Raw genomic sequence first — 15,411 nt, 5'->3', positions numbered from 1 at the left:
AGTATCGAACTTGACAAGCTTGTTACACTTTCACAAACAATCGCATACGCTATAATCTCTACAAGAAGTTTCTTAGCGTGTATTTTTTGACAGATGAGAGATTGCAGGTGCGATGTTTGTTTGTCTGAAGATGAATTATTAAAACAAGCATTCTCAGAATAAAAAATAACAAAGCACTACAGACAAAAACTGGGCTCTTGTATAAACTCTTCACTGTTGTTTCTTTCTCACACCTACGGTTATTCATCTAGGGTTCAAACTGGGGCGGAGCTTGACTTGTCCGTCAATGGATAGAAATAGAAGTCTGGTTTACATTCAAACCGGGTGTGCCTCATAAGCCTTGAAAAGTGAAGCCTCTGGCTCTTTGATCGCCCCCTGGTGGCAGGCAGCAGTACAAGTCATAACCCCGCCCTATCCATTCAAATGAAAAGGACTTTGCGATAAATAAAAAAAATATTTACACTTCCAATAAAAGTTTTCGAAAGATGGTTTTGGTCCTTTCAAGTAGTTGTTATCACGCTGATATATGCTCAAGTGTTAATTTTTGTGATAAGTTTCATTTTAGCTTGTAATTTGATGCTATAGAAACGGGGCGTGTCGTTATGATTGGAGTGGTTGAATTGGTCGCGCGAGCGTTTGGGCGGAAATTTGATACCGCGGCTCCGCCTCTGGCTTCACGGACGATTCCTTCTGCGCATGCCTCGGCTCCAAACTGACGTTTTTACGTAACATGGCGGCGACCGTGGTCGGACATTTTTGGCTTCAATTCATTACAATGGTGGGAGGCGACGTCGCGTCGTCCATCTTTTTTTTACAGTCTATGATTCAAACCCTAAAAATCAGTTAATTCCTGTATATAAACTAGACAATTTATTTAGGATATTTTAATTATTTCAGCATAAGACTTGTCTTGAGTGCTTACTTCACAGTATCCCAGGTACCCACCAGTGATGGCTGGTGACTTCTTTTTTTGAAGCGCGCGATGCGAAGTTCGTCACAACATGTATGTAGCTTCGTCATGTGTGGTTCATCATTTCAAAACATGTGTTCTGCGCTTTGAGAGATCGTGTCATGCCAAAATAAGTGCCTGCTGCCTTGAACTTGAAAGAGACGCTCGCGTTTGCCAGATACTCGCATAATCTCATGCGTAATCAGAGTTTACTGTTAAGGGAGTGTCTTGCGTGTATTTAGGGAATGTGAGCGTCTCTTTTATCATAAACGGTTTTGACGCATATGCAACAGGCACTTATTTTGACAAAACACATGATGCACACACAATCTCTCCACACGCAGGACACATATTTTGGAAAAGGGAACCACACACGTGACAATCAGAACACTTATTTTGAATTAGCGCATCCTCGGAAGAGCAGTCACAAGCCGCCACTGGTACCCACTGAAGACCCATAACCTATACTTTTGATAAAGGCTTTGAACCAGTTCACGAAACGAAAATGATAACCAGAAACGTTGCACGTGTTTCAAAGGCTTGCAAATGTTAACACTTTAGTTATTTTAAACAATTTAACCGCAAAAGGCGCTAAAGTGCGCACATGCGGTTGAATGTGTCCGGTCCAACTCCAATCAAACGTGATTATCCCTATGCCCTTCAAAGATCCGAACTCTTGATGTATAACTTGAGAGAGAGTTGCGCTGCTGTGTCTTATACTGTAGTCCGTTAAAATACATTTGGCGAATAAAGTACTGAAAAACAACATAAGTTTCACTTTATGTGGACCGACCATTTATGCTGCATCCTCTTCCCGAAGCGCTGTTTGGAATTTGTCCTCTGTCTGTGTGTGTGCGTGTGTTTAAGTGCACTGAGAAGTGCATACACGGAGAGACGCATTTCAAATAGCAAGTGATCAATCTTTCTGTTCTTGACAGGACACATACAAACAAAATGATCTCGAAATACCACAGTATTCTTTTTCTAATAAAAACATTTGTTTAAGTTGTTTGCCAATAAACGACATTGCAGAAATTTGCCTTGTCTTAATTCATGTATAATGCTGAAACAAATGTAGGCATGTCAGAATTGCATTTATGCTGATTACATAATGTAGCATTTCTTAATGTTTGACGACAAGATAAAAACTTGTGGAAAATTATGTAGACTAATAATTTAAGTTAAATGTCCTAATGATTAGCCTATTTATATGTCCCACAGCTGACATGGAACAATATTAACTGGTTCGGGAACGTTTTAACCAGTTCAGGAACATCAATTTTAGGGTTGAACCGAAAACCGGAAACGTTAAAATACTGTTTCAAAGCCCTGCTTTTGATACTCAACTTGTACATTCAGTCAAACATGGATGACCCAGAAATATCTTTCAAACCACATCCTGCATTATGACCACTGTGCCTCTAAGGAAGGTGCTTAACCCCATTTAACTGGCTTGTGCATATGCTCAATTGCTCACTTTCATAAAGACTCATTGCACAAAAAAAATGCATAGAGAAAAAATTTACTGTGGGCCTTTCTCCACTAGGCCAATATGTAGGCTACACTATGAAGCACATTAATGGACCCCTCTAAGCCCCAGAACAATGATGCCCCACTTATGACAACTGCCCTGGATTTATGAAAAGCCAACAATCAGTCTGTACCTGCAGAGATGTTCCTGCTGGATCTGAACAGCCGTTATTACACTCTCACCCAGGTATGTTTGTTTATTATAGATTTTTTTGGACTATAATTGGTTATGCTTTTAGCTAACAGGTGTTTAGTACTCTTAGTTCCACTTGATACATTTCTGAGCCTTTAGAGCTGTTTAGTCAAAAGAAAATACTCTGTGTGTAGATATTACATGGATAATATACAGGGACAAAAACTTGGTTTCTCAAAATGTTAATGCATCTAATCAAACTAAGACAGGGTGGGGGTGTTACTATAAATAAAAGCTGACACAATTCTGAATGTAAAATTGGGAATGAGACCATTTGTCGTATCTCTTTGTGTAACATATTTTAAAATAATGTGGTGGTTTAGGTTAAGCCAGGACTAGGCCTTAGGTAAAATAGGATATTTAAGTCATTTTTAAAAGCATAATTTGTGAATGAACGCTAATGGTGTGCATCTTGAGACACAACACTTGCACTGATATATTTTAAGATATGTCAGAGCAAGTTGGTTTTGATCAAGACAACACTAACATTTAAGTTAGTCTGAGACTAGGCTAAAGCCCTGTCTGGGAAACTGCCCCAATGTGACCCTGGACCACAAAATCATTCATAAAGGTCTTTTTTAAATTGAGATTTATACATCAACTGTATAAACATCCATTGATGTATGGTTGTAAGGATATAACATTTGACAGAAATACAACTACAGGTATTTGAAAATCTGGATTCTGATGGTGCAAAAAATCTTAATATTGAGAAAATTATTTTTAAAGTAGTCCAAATAAAGTCCTTAGCAACTGCAACCACTCAAAAAACATTTTAATCAACCTGATCTCACAAAATATGTGAAATAGTCACGCATTATTTTGTTCAGTTTTGCGTGGAATTTCCACCATTTTCACGTATTGGTTAATTAACAGTTTTTCTTATTTTCTTACAATTGTCGATTGGGTTTGGTGTTAGAACAACTTTCTTTTACATAAAATGACATCCTTACCCAAACTTACCTAAACTCTAACCCTAACGTCAGCCTACAATGGTTTAAAAAGCATACAAAAAATAGTATAAACCAATACTTAAAGTGACATCCTAACACAAACAGCAAATCTAACCCCAAACCGAAGTGACAATAGGCTTTATGCCCAACTGCACTACTTCCTGAACTTCAGCCAGATCCTTGTTTCCTGTCTGCCATTGTTGGACAAACTAATTAATCCAGGTGTGCCTGACCTCAGTAGTCACAACAACAATAATCAGACACCTGGATTGGTCAGTTTGTCCAATGGTGACAGACAGAGGGCAGGAAGCTGGCTGAGGTTCGGGAGGTGGTGCAGCTGGGCATAAAGCCTATTGTTGTAACCAATACGTGAAACTGACACGGAAAAGAAATGCGTGGCATGGGCATGTAAAATTGTGGAAATACGTGACAGTGCCACGCAAAACTGAGCAAAATAATGTGTTACCATTTCGCGGAAATTTCTGAGATCATGTTGTTTTGCTATTTTTACAGTAGGAAATGTACAAAATATCTTCATGGAACATGATCTTGCATAATATCCTAATGATTTGTGGCATAAAAGAAAAATTGATTAATAGCTAGACCATGTATTTTTGGCTATTGCAAAAAATATATCCATGCGACTTAAAGGGACACTCCACTTAAAAAAAAAAGGCTCCCCTAGAGTTAAACACCTGATTTAAACCTTTTTGGAATCGATTTAGCCGATCTCCGGGTCTGGCGGTACCACATTTTGCATAGTTTAGCTAAATTAATTGAATCTGATTAGACCAATAGTCATAAAAAACATTTAATTTTCCGTTGGTCTTAGTACACGATGTAACTTCAGAAGAGTCACGTCTTAAATAGGAAAAATATTGAAACACTTTGGCTATTTTTTAGCACAATGCTAATGGTCTTATCAGATTCAATGGATTATGCTAAGCTATGCTAAAAGTGGTACCGCCAAACCCGGAGATCAGCTGAATGGATTCCAAAACGGTAAAACTAAAATGTTTAACTCTAGGGGAGCTGGAAAATGAGCATATTTTCAAAAAAAGTGGAGTGTACCTTTAAGACTAAAAAATTACAGTACTACATTAGCTAGCTATTCAGTTGATGATGCACAAAAGCTTTGAATTAAAATGATCTTTTTGGACAAGAAGTGTAAGTGTCATAAACTTTCGTTATACACAGAGCTTATTTAGTGACAATCCAAAGTCTATACACTCTCAGAAAAGGTACATGACGGTACAAAACTTCTCACTAAGGTTTTTCAAACACTTAAAAGTTCATCCAGTGTTGGTACTTCTGAGGCACTGGTACTATACCTTAGATGTACATACTGGTACCTTATATGTTAAAGATGCAATTTGTATAATCCGTGCCGCTAGAGGGCGCCAGATCAAATCAATAACAAAACGTAGATTAATGATGCTCTGAAGCAGCGTGGACTGGTGGGATTTGTTGTCTTTAACTCAAACGCTGATGGCCATCAATCAGACGGGAACGAGAAATCATGTTACACATGAGGTAAAGTAATCAAGTTTTATAAATGTTGTGTTTGATGACATCGGTTTTTTTTTCATTATGTAAGCTTTCATGTCATGTTCAAAACGCAATTGTTAGTCATAGATGTTACAGTATTAGTCCAATACGATGGTTTGTTAAAGGGGGGGTTCAATGGTATTTCAAGCATACAGTTATACACAGTTATAAAGTTGTTTCCTGATCCTAAACGTAGGCAAAGTGTCAAAAAAGCAGTTGGACATGTTACAGAGTATTTCTGTGCCGAATGCACTTCGCCAGGGTTCGTACAAGTTTCGGAAAGTTTTTTTCGATTACAGTTCCAACTGACGTTTCAGGGGTTTTCTATACGTATCACTTCTTTAAAAGGGCACTTCCCCCGGAAAACCCCGCCCACCCATCAATCAGCGGGAGACGCTAGAGCTTGCAAACAGCTTATCACGCCACTCAGCTTTGTTTAATTTCAAAAGTCAACAATGACACGAAAGATGAAGTGTGTTTTTGGATGTAAGGAGAAGAAAGCCAGCCTTATGAAAACTATGGATATAGTTTATTATCCGGGGTAGCAGCGGAGTTTTGCGTGTGTGTTTGATGCGGTGGATTTTCCCAACCGGGTCATGACGAGTTGAATGCGGTAAGACTTCTGTCTTATGATGGAAATAGTCGCGTGCATATTATATAAATGACACGAACATGTAGTGAATCATAAGTTAAAACAGTGTTGTATAGTGTTGCATGACTCGTACTCGCTCCTCCTGCGGTATAACTCCTCCTTCTTCGGAGATAAAGGATGTCATACTACTCTATAGGTACTCCAGATTAACATCAGAAATGCAGAAACAGCGTGTGTTACGTGAGCTTTAACACATCACAGAATTAAGTGTTCAAATGAACAAACTTACCATAAAAAAGCGAGTGGCCTGACAGACGCTATTACTTCCGCTTTTGTCCACGACACTGTTGTCATGTGGTTTTTACGTCAGTAAAAGGGTAACTTAGATATTAACGTCATTTACAGGTGACTGCACTGCCCTGTGTCACTGTTTAGGGCAGAAATTTTCTCATAATTTACAAGTAGTTGAAAGCATAGATATTGTTAGTAATCAGCTGGACAAAATATATTACACCGGACTAGTGGTTTTTGGATATTTTACTGCAAATATCTTACAAACTGTACCTTTAATATCTGTATAAATGTCACATATTAAGACCTTTTTTAAAGGTACCGTCTCAGTTACAAAAAGGTACAACTGTAGTGTAGTGAAAATCAATGTGTTTTTTTTTTTTTGATCGAGGGAACCAATCTCTTGCTAACCTCTGGGTTGGCCTACAAATTACATCATCCCTGCGTGACACTGTATTGTCACACTGCTGCACCATCCAGACAACCTAAACCAGCATAAACCAACCTGGACCAACATGGAAATCCTAGTCTTTCATAATGGACCGTAGCTTAAAACTTATTTCCTGTTAATTTAAAAACATGCAAATGAATTCATTTGAAAAGATTTGACCAATTGTTCTTTCAAAGATTTAACTGTAAGGTACGGTATAATAGTTTAACATACAGTGGGTAGTTAGCAAACCAAAAATTCAAAATGTTATGTTTTAAACTAAACAATCAACCATTAAATGGCTGGGTCATATTTCTGCTCTCTCTTCAATGTCATACCCTCCGGTCTGGTTGGCATGAGGGACACACACCACTCTGAATGTCAAATAACAATGCGACATTTTGCTCTACCATGGGATGTCATTATGGACACTTGTAGAATGCAGTGTGAATTCTGAAGCCTGGCAAGACTTTAAGTGTCGCAGTATAAAAATGCACGAGTGCCACAAACAGCTGTAAACGGCTTCGTCCTCACGTCATCATACTGTAGGAGGGACACTAAATTACACGCAGATGTTCAGCTTTCAACATCCATCTAATGAAAAGGGTTTCATTACACACCAAATAAAGCTTCCCTAGACCATCCCCATACTCATTCTCTCTCTCTCTCTCTCTCTCTCTCTCTCTCTCTCTCTCTCTCTCTCTCTCTCTCTCTCTCTCTCTCTCAGATATATTGAAATATATCATAAGATATTTGTGTCAGCATTTAACTTATGTTGCTGTTCTGAATTAAATGTCAGCAAGGCTGTGTGAGAGTTAAATTTAGAGGATAGAAAATCAGTCTGGTATGACAACAATGGATGGCTTTGAGATGTCCTCACTAATATAATAAAACAAACCTGTGCATGTATAAACCATTGCATACAGTGCTTAGATATTTATGTATGTTATTAATTATCGTGATCTATTTATAACAGGGGTCACTGCCTGGAGTCCATTGTCATTACTCATGGCACCTTATTGCATATAGCAGAGTAATTACAGACATTTTTTATTTAATAGTAGGCTATATGTCGTTCAAGTTAATTTCATGTAGCCATTGCCATTTGCTTCTGTAAGACGTTTCCACATAAATGAAGTTTTCAAGCACTTTCTAATTTCCTCAGACATGTTTTTCCTTGAAAAAAAATAATTTTGCTCTGGCTTAATGGATCAAAACCGAATGTCACACTTCCCCCCTTCCCAAAAATAAAAAAAAAAACAAAAAAAAACTAATGTGTAAAAAATTTACCCAAAAATAAATAAATAAACAGTGCGTGTACAAACATAGAAATACTATACTGCCCTCTTATGGTTGTGTGATTAAGTCCCAGTGATGTGGGGTTATGTAGCTTTCAGGGAACTATAGGTTTATGATGTTTATTTACATTTTATGCTGCTATTTGGACTTCTTTGTAAACTAATAAGATTTGTATTTGGAATTTTTTTTTTGTATTGTTCTTTGAGGAAATAAAAAAAATAAATATTCCTAATGTTAGTAAAGCAGAAAGAAATTGCTTTCAGGGGATAATTCAACTTACAAACAATTAATTAAATAATTAAAGAAATGTCATTATTTCTTTAAATCCTTAATGTGTATAGTACTAATTTATTTTAAAGTAATAAAGTTAGTTTTATGGAATGTATTTGTATTGACTTTTTAAGTAGAAATGACTCCATGTAACTCCATCCTCGAATATATTTAATAACTGCCATGCTTTGTTGTTATTTTCCCTTCTCTGTTTTGTATTTCTATTTCATGTGAAGCTGCTTTGGTTCGATGAACAATTGTTAAAAGCGCTATGTAAATAACAGTGCATTGAATAGAATTTTGTAAATGGTATCTGATATAACATGAGAATACATTTCTTTTGGGGTTGGTAAAGTGAACAGGGGAGAGTGAAGCACAAAGTAATGCTTTTTGGCTTTAACCCTTTCATTCAAAAAATATTTAAGTTTAATTAATCATAAATCAACACACACATCTCTGCTTTATCTGTCTATAGATAGATATCCACACATTCATCCATCCATGATCATTTTTCTAACCATCTTTGTGCATCAATGCATATAAATAGATTTTTTTTTAAGAGACTAAGAAAACTAAGAAAATAAATCATAATTATGAGTTATTTCCCGTGATATTGTCTTAACAGTTATCATTTTGATTAATAGTATTGGCATTGTTTCATTTTATTTTCATTGTGTACCTGAGGCTTAATTGTAACACTTTGTTACATTTAACCCTGCTGTGTAAAAATGTTTTCAATCCCAGCTATCGGTTACTACACTAAAAATACTTTGCTGCCGTACATTTTTTGTTGAATCAACTCGGATTTAAAAGTCATTTCAACTTACTATTATTTATCTTGACTAGAGATGAGTTGATATAACTACAGTTGAGTTGTTATAACTTATAAAATTAAGTTGACTTGACATGACTTGTAAATCTAAGTTGATTTAACAAAAATTTTAAGGCAGCAAAGTATTTTTTACATTGTATGAGTTGCTGACATGTTTCAAAATGATGTTACGTTTTAGATAACAAGACAGTGATTAAAATAATATGTTTCGATTTGTTGACTTACACACCCAACTCAGAAATTGAAGATAAAGGAATTTATCCCATGCCTCCAAAACACTCTTTGTTCAATATCTTAACCAAAACACTTTAAAACTTTCACAAATTCACAGATGATCATCTTGTGACAGTAAGAGAAAAAGACAGATTGCTCGGCCCTGTATAAATATGTAAAGTAGATGTGTTACAATTAACCGTTTGTTTGTGGCTCGCTCTCAACTATCAATGTACAAAATACTATTAGTAATGCCACACACACTTTTTCATCCAGTCTTATAGTTTTTGTTTTTTGTTAAACCTAAATCAACAGCAGTTTTCAGTTTCAATAGTTTGCATATTATAATCCTCAATAGAAATTAACATGAACTTCATTGGTTCAAGGTGCACTAAAATCTTAATTTATTTTCAGACTAGTGATAAGCAGATGTAAGGTATAGCATTCAGGTTAAAAGCAATGCCAAAAGGCAAATGAGGCAAGCAGCATCATCTGCACAATCATTAATATTATGTCCTTACTGCACTTTTGTTAAGACGTTCATTTGCAACTTGCAGATTTTTCCATAATTGTATGACTTAATAGCCTATTATATATGAATAACTGTTTGGATCATGAAAGCACCTGAATGGATCCAGGCCGAGTTTGTTAAATGGCTATTAAGCTTAATATTGTCCATAACCCACGCAATCTAGTGACGTCAGAGACGGAAGTCATTTTAAATGATTACTCTTGTCTTGGGGATAACACGTAGTAATTATTCACTCACTAAAAGACCATAAATGTGCATTGTTAAAGTAAAAAGGGGTTCATTTTGATTTTATATTGATCTTAAAGGCAAATTGACCACTCAGTGATGCCTTGCCATACATAAAAGTATAGCTTAATAGTATAAGCTGTTAAATGTACAGAGGCTCCTATTATATAAGACACTGGCTGTGCTTTTTGACAATAAAATACATTTTTTTTAAATTATATCTATATTGGATTTGCCATTTTGTGAATTCAGTCAGACAAGCAATGAAAGGGTCAAAAGAAAAGTTTAATTTAATCTAGAATCAAATTAATTCCTTCCACATCAATGTCGCGAAGCCACAGCTGCACCACAAAATGGTAATATACACACACAATAAAACTTCAAAACAAAATATTTTCATATAATACAGCACTGTCAAGTTTCATTCATTCATTTTACTTTTCAGTTCGATTGTTTTGGTTGCATAAACAAGAAACTTAAATAGTGTTTGGGGTTTCAAAGTCTCTCAGGCAGCTGGGTCTCTATCCTGACCATTATCTCACTGTGTGTGAGCAGCGTGTAAAGATTCAGAGCGCTACAATGAGTCACATCTCACGCCAGCACTCTCAGAGATACAGTTGGCATGCAGTCTTCAGCCTGCTTCCCCAGCACACCCCCTTCCCTAAACCACACACTATTCTGGGACATGATTAAGCCTCTCACACCTCCACCAACAGAGATGTGTGGGCAACGTGGGATATGATCATCGACTAGCATGTGGGAGTATACATGAGAAAAGGAAACTGGGGGGGAAAGAGGAAAAGGATCAACCTTTCATGACTCACACTATTTTTTTAGTGTGTTGTTTTGTTGGATCTCATCTGGTTTTAACAGATTATGTGTTATCTACTTATTAAATGCTCATAAGGGCATTCACACAGGTCGTATATTAATAAGGTGTGCTATAGCATGCGGTGTAAATCATGCGGTGTTTCTTATGGAAAATATAAACTTCAAAGGAACTACTTGCTAACTTTGTCATTTATGGTTAGTTGTTAACATCATAAACATCATAGCCTATACAGTCACCCATCAGATGTTGCATTCTTCTACATATTGAGGTGATCTTAGATATTGTAAATAATTAAGAATAAATATTTCAAATGCCCTTTTTGTTTGCCTTTGCATACTTACATTGAAATCCGACATCACATATTTTTTGGAAAGGTGACATTATATTTCAAAGAGCATTTCACTAATTATTTGTGACACAGTGTGTGAAAACCTTGTTCTTTTTACTTTTCTATTTTAAATATACAGTATACAGTAATGTAGACTATGAAGAACATTGTAGTAATAAAGAACATTCTGTGAAAATATAATCTTGATATCTTTAATATTGACTTAGTAAGATCATGTCAAAGATTGAATTAAAGTGAAATAAGTGATTAATATCAAACTGGTATCACAGACAGGGTCACGTTTTATTAGTTTTAGGCATACAGCTTTCATCTTCTAGATTTATCCAAATTAATTTTCATAATGGCCCTGTCACATCTCATTTAAATGACAAAAGGATGTCAAAAGGATGACAAAATACTGATGATATTGGGAAATTAATGTGGGTGGTCACAGCACCAAAATGTATAAAATTATACATTTACATGTTTATACACTGGTATATAAGACTGTTATGACTGGATAATAGAATGACTGTAAATATTTTTTTAGTAGTGGTAGAAGTAGTAGTAATAATAATAATAATAACAATAATAATATAATGATAACAAAATAACAATAATAATAATAATAATAATAATTATCATCATCATCATAATAATGATAATATTTATAATGTTTATAATGTTTATGACGGTAAAGAGCTTTACTTTCAAAGTAAATATTTTATTTGTAGTCTTGAAAAGACAGTTCACCCAAAAAATTGTATTCTCTTATCATTTTCTTATCCTTATTTTGTTTTAAACCTGTATGAATTTATTTTTTCTGATGAACACAAAAGAAGATATTTTGATAAATGATGGTAAGCACACAGCTGATTCAGCTGATAAATAATGAAGAAGATTATTTTGATAAATGATGGTAAGCACACGGTTGATGGTACCCATTGAATTCAATTGTATTGGCTTTTCCTATAAGTCAATTACCATCACGCTGTGTGCTTACCATTATTTATCAAAATATTTTCTTTTGTGTTCATAAAAACTCATACAGGTTTAGACAAACACGAGGATGAGAAAATTATGACAGAATTTTCATTTTTGGGTGAACTATCCCTTTAAACAAGTTTAGATGATCGATTATAAAGTGCCTACACCAGATGGCAGTGTCATACAAAAACAGGATGTTTTGTATATCTGTAAAGTTATGCTCTATATACACTATATTTATTATAAACATTATTTCATGTTCTGTATATTAAATTCAATCGAGTTATGATATATCTATAAACTCTCAGAAATAAATACTGTATATTTAATCTATTTAAAAAAGATATAAATATATATTCTTGCAGGTATACTTGTTAAGTGTTGTTGTTCAGAATCATAAAACTAGACTTAGAATGATGTTAATTTCAATCTTAATTTTTGAGTGTTGTAGTTCAGTTGTGTTGACTTTAGGAAGTTGGGAAGGGTTAACACAACTTCATTACATCATCTGCTCCAGCGACACACAATAAAGAGCGGCCATCTTTACACAACACTAACAACTGCTGCTCCTGCGTGAGAAAGAAGAAAGAGAAAACAAATGACCTGCCGGGATTTTCATTTCTACACGTGTCATTTATCTGAGGACATTTAAAGACAGTGGTAAGATTTAAATCCGATGTTTTATAGCCTACCTGTTGCTTTTATTGTTCTGTAGCCTACATTGTGCAGTGTGAGATGCAAATGATGATACACTGACACATACCTGCACTATAATTCATAACAATGAGTCATAAACTCTACCCAACGGCTTGACAATTTATTTATACTGTAGTTTTTCACAGCTGTACCATTGTGCCAGTTTACAACTAGTTGTAATTTGAGGTAATACCAAGCAACGCCATGAATGACACGATATGTGCCGGTAAAAGATGATTTGCTTGTTAACTCTCACATTAAGTTAATAGTTTCATATTTATGACTTAATGTAAACACGCATGTAATAGCCTAGTTTCGTGACAATGTCATTTTCAATACTTTCTCTTTTATCAGTTTTTCACTCTAAGAAGAAAAATAAAAATGGTCTGTCACTGGGTCATAAAAGGTGTACTGTCTGTACTATTATGTACCAGGTGTGCTGTACTTTATGTACTATTTGTGTATTTGTACTATTAATACACCTTTGGGGTACAACAGTAATACACACAGGTGCTACAAAGGTAACAGTTAGGGAAAAAATTTTGTCCATTTATCAGTGCACTATTGAACTATTTTGTTACATATTTCTAACAGTACTTTGTTACCCTTTGGACAAAAGTGTGTGCTTCACACAAACTTCACAGGTGTGATGCCGTTGGGTTTTGGCTTGTGAGGTATTTGCTGGCATGTACTACTGAAATGATCTTTGTAGTGCCTTGAAATGTTGTTAACTTTGCACACACTCATGGCATTATGGGTGTGTCTGCAAGGCGACATTGTTGAGCGCTCCCGTGCAGCGACCTTTGTGGCGTGATGTGATTTTGTGAAGGCATGAATGCTGCAACACAGCTTGTGTTTATTGCCAGAGGCCTGACTCATTATTTGGCAGCATTAATATACCTGAACTTCATCTGGACTGTAGGCCATGTTTTATATGGTAAACTTTCAGGAACTTTCATGTAAATGTAAACCAGAACATTCATTGGGTTTGATCCAAAGTTTTTATTATATTAATATAAAGTGCCGACAAACTGATTCGTCCAAGAAAGCGAATGTACTGATTAAGTGTAAATGCGGCTTTTAAAGGGCAAAGCCGCCATATGTTTTAACTTTGTTTATATGTGCCAATCCACCTGCATAATATCAGTTGCCAACGTTATTTGATGCTGCAGTGAACTTTTTCACCCAAATCCTTTGGGGTGGCTTATATAAGCGTTATGTTAGATTAGGCTTCCAATCAATCTTAGTAGTAATTGTTTATTAAAATTAGATTTTTAAAATAACACACTGTTTTTGTATTCGTTAGATTAAGGAAAGAAAATTATTTCTAAACATAGCTCGCAGAATGTCTGTAATGCAAATGTTGACCTAAGAAAAATAAAGCATTTTTTACTGATGACACATTGTGTCCTATCCAGCACAGTTGTCAGCTAACCACAGTACATTTCACCTACGTGACATATTTCTATTTATGCATTTGATGGATGCTTTTACATACAAAGCAATTTACATTGCATTCAAGTTTTTGTTCGAACACATGTCATGAAGTTTGCGCTGATAACACAACGCGGCAACGTTTATCTGCATATAAAATTGAACGAGATGTTCCTGTGACTCAAAATCGGAGGAATTCTGACCATGCTTAAGAAAACGTCCAGTATTGATATTGCCTTGATGTTTCATGTCTACATACACTTTTTTTTAGGGGACCTTAAGACCACAGCTGTGTTCAAGCAGGACTTGAGAGCTTGACGTCCTGGTATTTATAGTGACTGTAAGCATGATGTGTCCCTGGTGGTCTGGACATTGTTTTCTTAGTCTGCTCCGTCGCCTGTTTGACTTAAAGCTTGAGTCTTCAACATTGTTATCGTTACCTGTAATCTTTGGGTAAATGTTATTTTGTGCATTTGAACTGTAGTTTGGAAAGTTAAAGTTCACAAACAGGAATGACATCATTGCTTTCGCAGTTATCACTCTTCCGTTAAATCAAACATTTTCCTTTTTTTTTTTGTAGCTTCAATACATCTTTATTTTGCGGTTTTACAATCCTGCACTGCTCAAATAACACAACAACATTTCACTGAGATGTCATGCGATGTGACTTCATAGGCCTTGATGTTGATGAACCGGATTTATGTTCATGCTCGGGTGCCCTGAAATCAAAAACTGTCAAATCAAGCAATTTTATGTGCAATGCTTACTGGTAGGATTCTCTGTATGGTTTTCTTATTGTAGTATATAAGAGGATAAAGACTGAAGCTTTGACTGGTATGAATTTAATTTCACTTATTGTCATTGTTCATTTGATTTTTACTAGGAACTGTGTGGCATTGATTTTGGTTTTGTTTTTGATATGGTTTTATTTACCAAAATGCAAAAAAGTACACCATAAAAGCACTTATTTCATCACTTTGGTTAATGTTCGAAATGAACAACAGGTTTAGGTCATTGTTTGCCACATTGTTGCTTGAAGGAAATGGCATGCTATCATGAATCATACTGACAAACGTTTGATGTCCTGGCTAAGCTAGTCCTGTTTCTTGGAAATTATTGAAAAAACACAACGCACTTTCAATCTGGTTGTTGTGATCGATTGAAGAAGTCAATGCATGGGAACCAGACAGGCAATTTTTAAAGGGAACATCACTTTAAGGGAACCTACAGTATTATGCAAAATCCACTTTTCCATGTGTGGACATAATGTGTGTTGG

At 35.5% G+C, this 15,411-nt stretch overlaps 1 protein-coding gene across 2 annotated transcripts in view; it reads left to right on the top strand.

Moving 5' to 3' along the window:
- Nucleotides 1–12,506: 12,506 nt before the first annotated feature.
- mrtfbb (myocardin related transcription factor Bb) overlaps nucleotides 12,507–15,411 on the top strand; it is a 50,924-nt gene continuing 48,019 nt past the window's right edge. For both annotated transcript variants that reach the window (XM_055189548.2, XM_055189542.2), the window contains exon 1: nucleotides 12,507–12,664. The gene's annotated coding sequence lies outside the window, so the exon portion shown is untranslated. The remainder of the gene's footprint in view (nucleotides 12,665–15,411) is intronic.

The sequence above is a fragment of the Misgurnus anguillicaudatus genome, chromosome 19 (genome assembly GCF_027580225.2).
Source record: "Misgurnus anguillicaudatus chromosome 19, ASM2758022v2, whole genome shotgun sequence".
Lineage (NCBI taxonomy): Eukaryota > Metazoa > Chordata > Actinopteri > Cypriniformes > Cobitidae > Misgurnus > Misgurnus anguillicaudatus.
The sequence above is the reverse complement of the archived record's forward strand: the minus strand, read 5'-3'. Positions and strand labels throughout refer to the sequence as shown.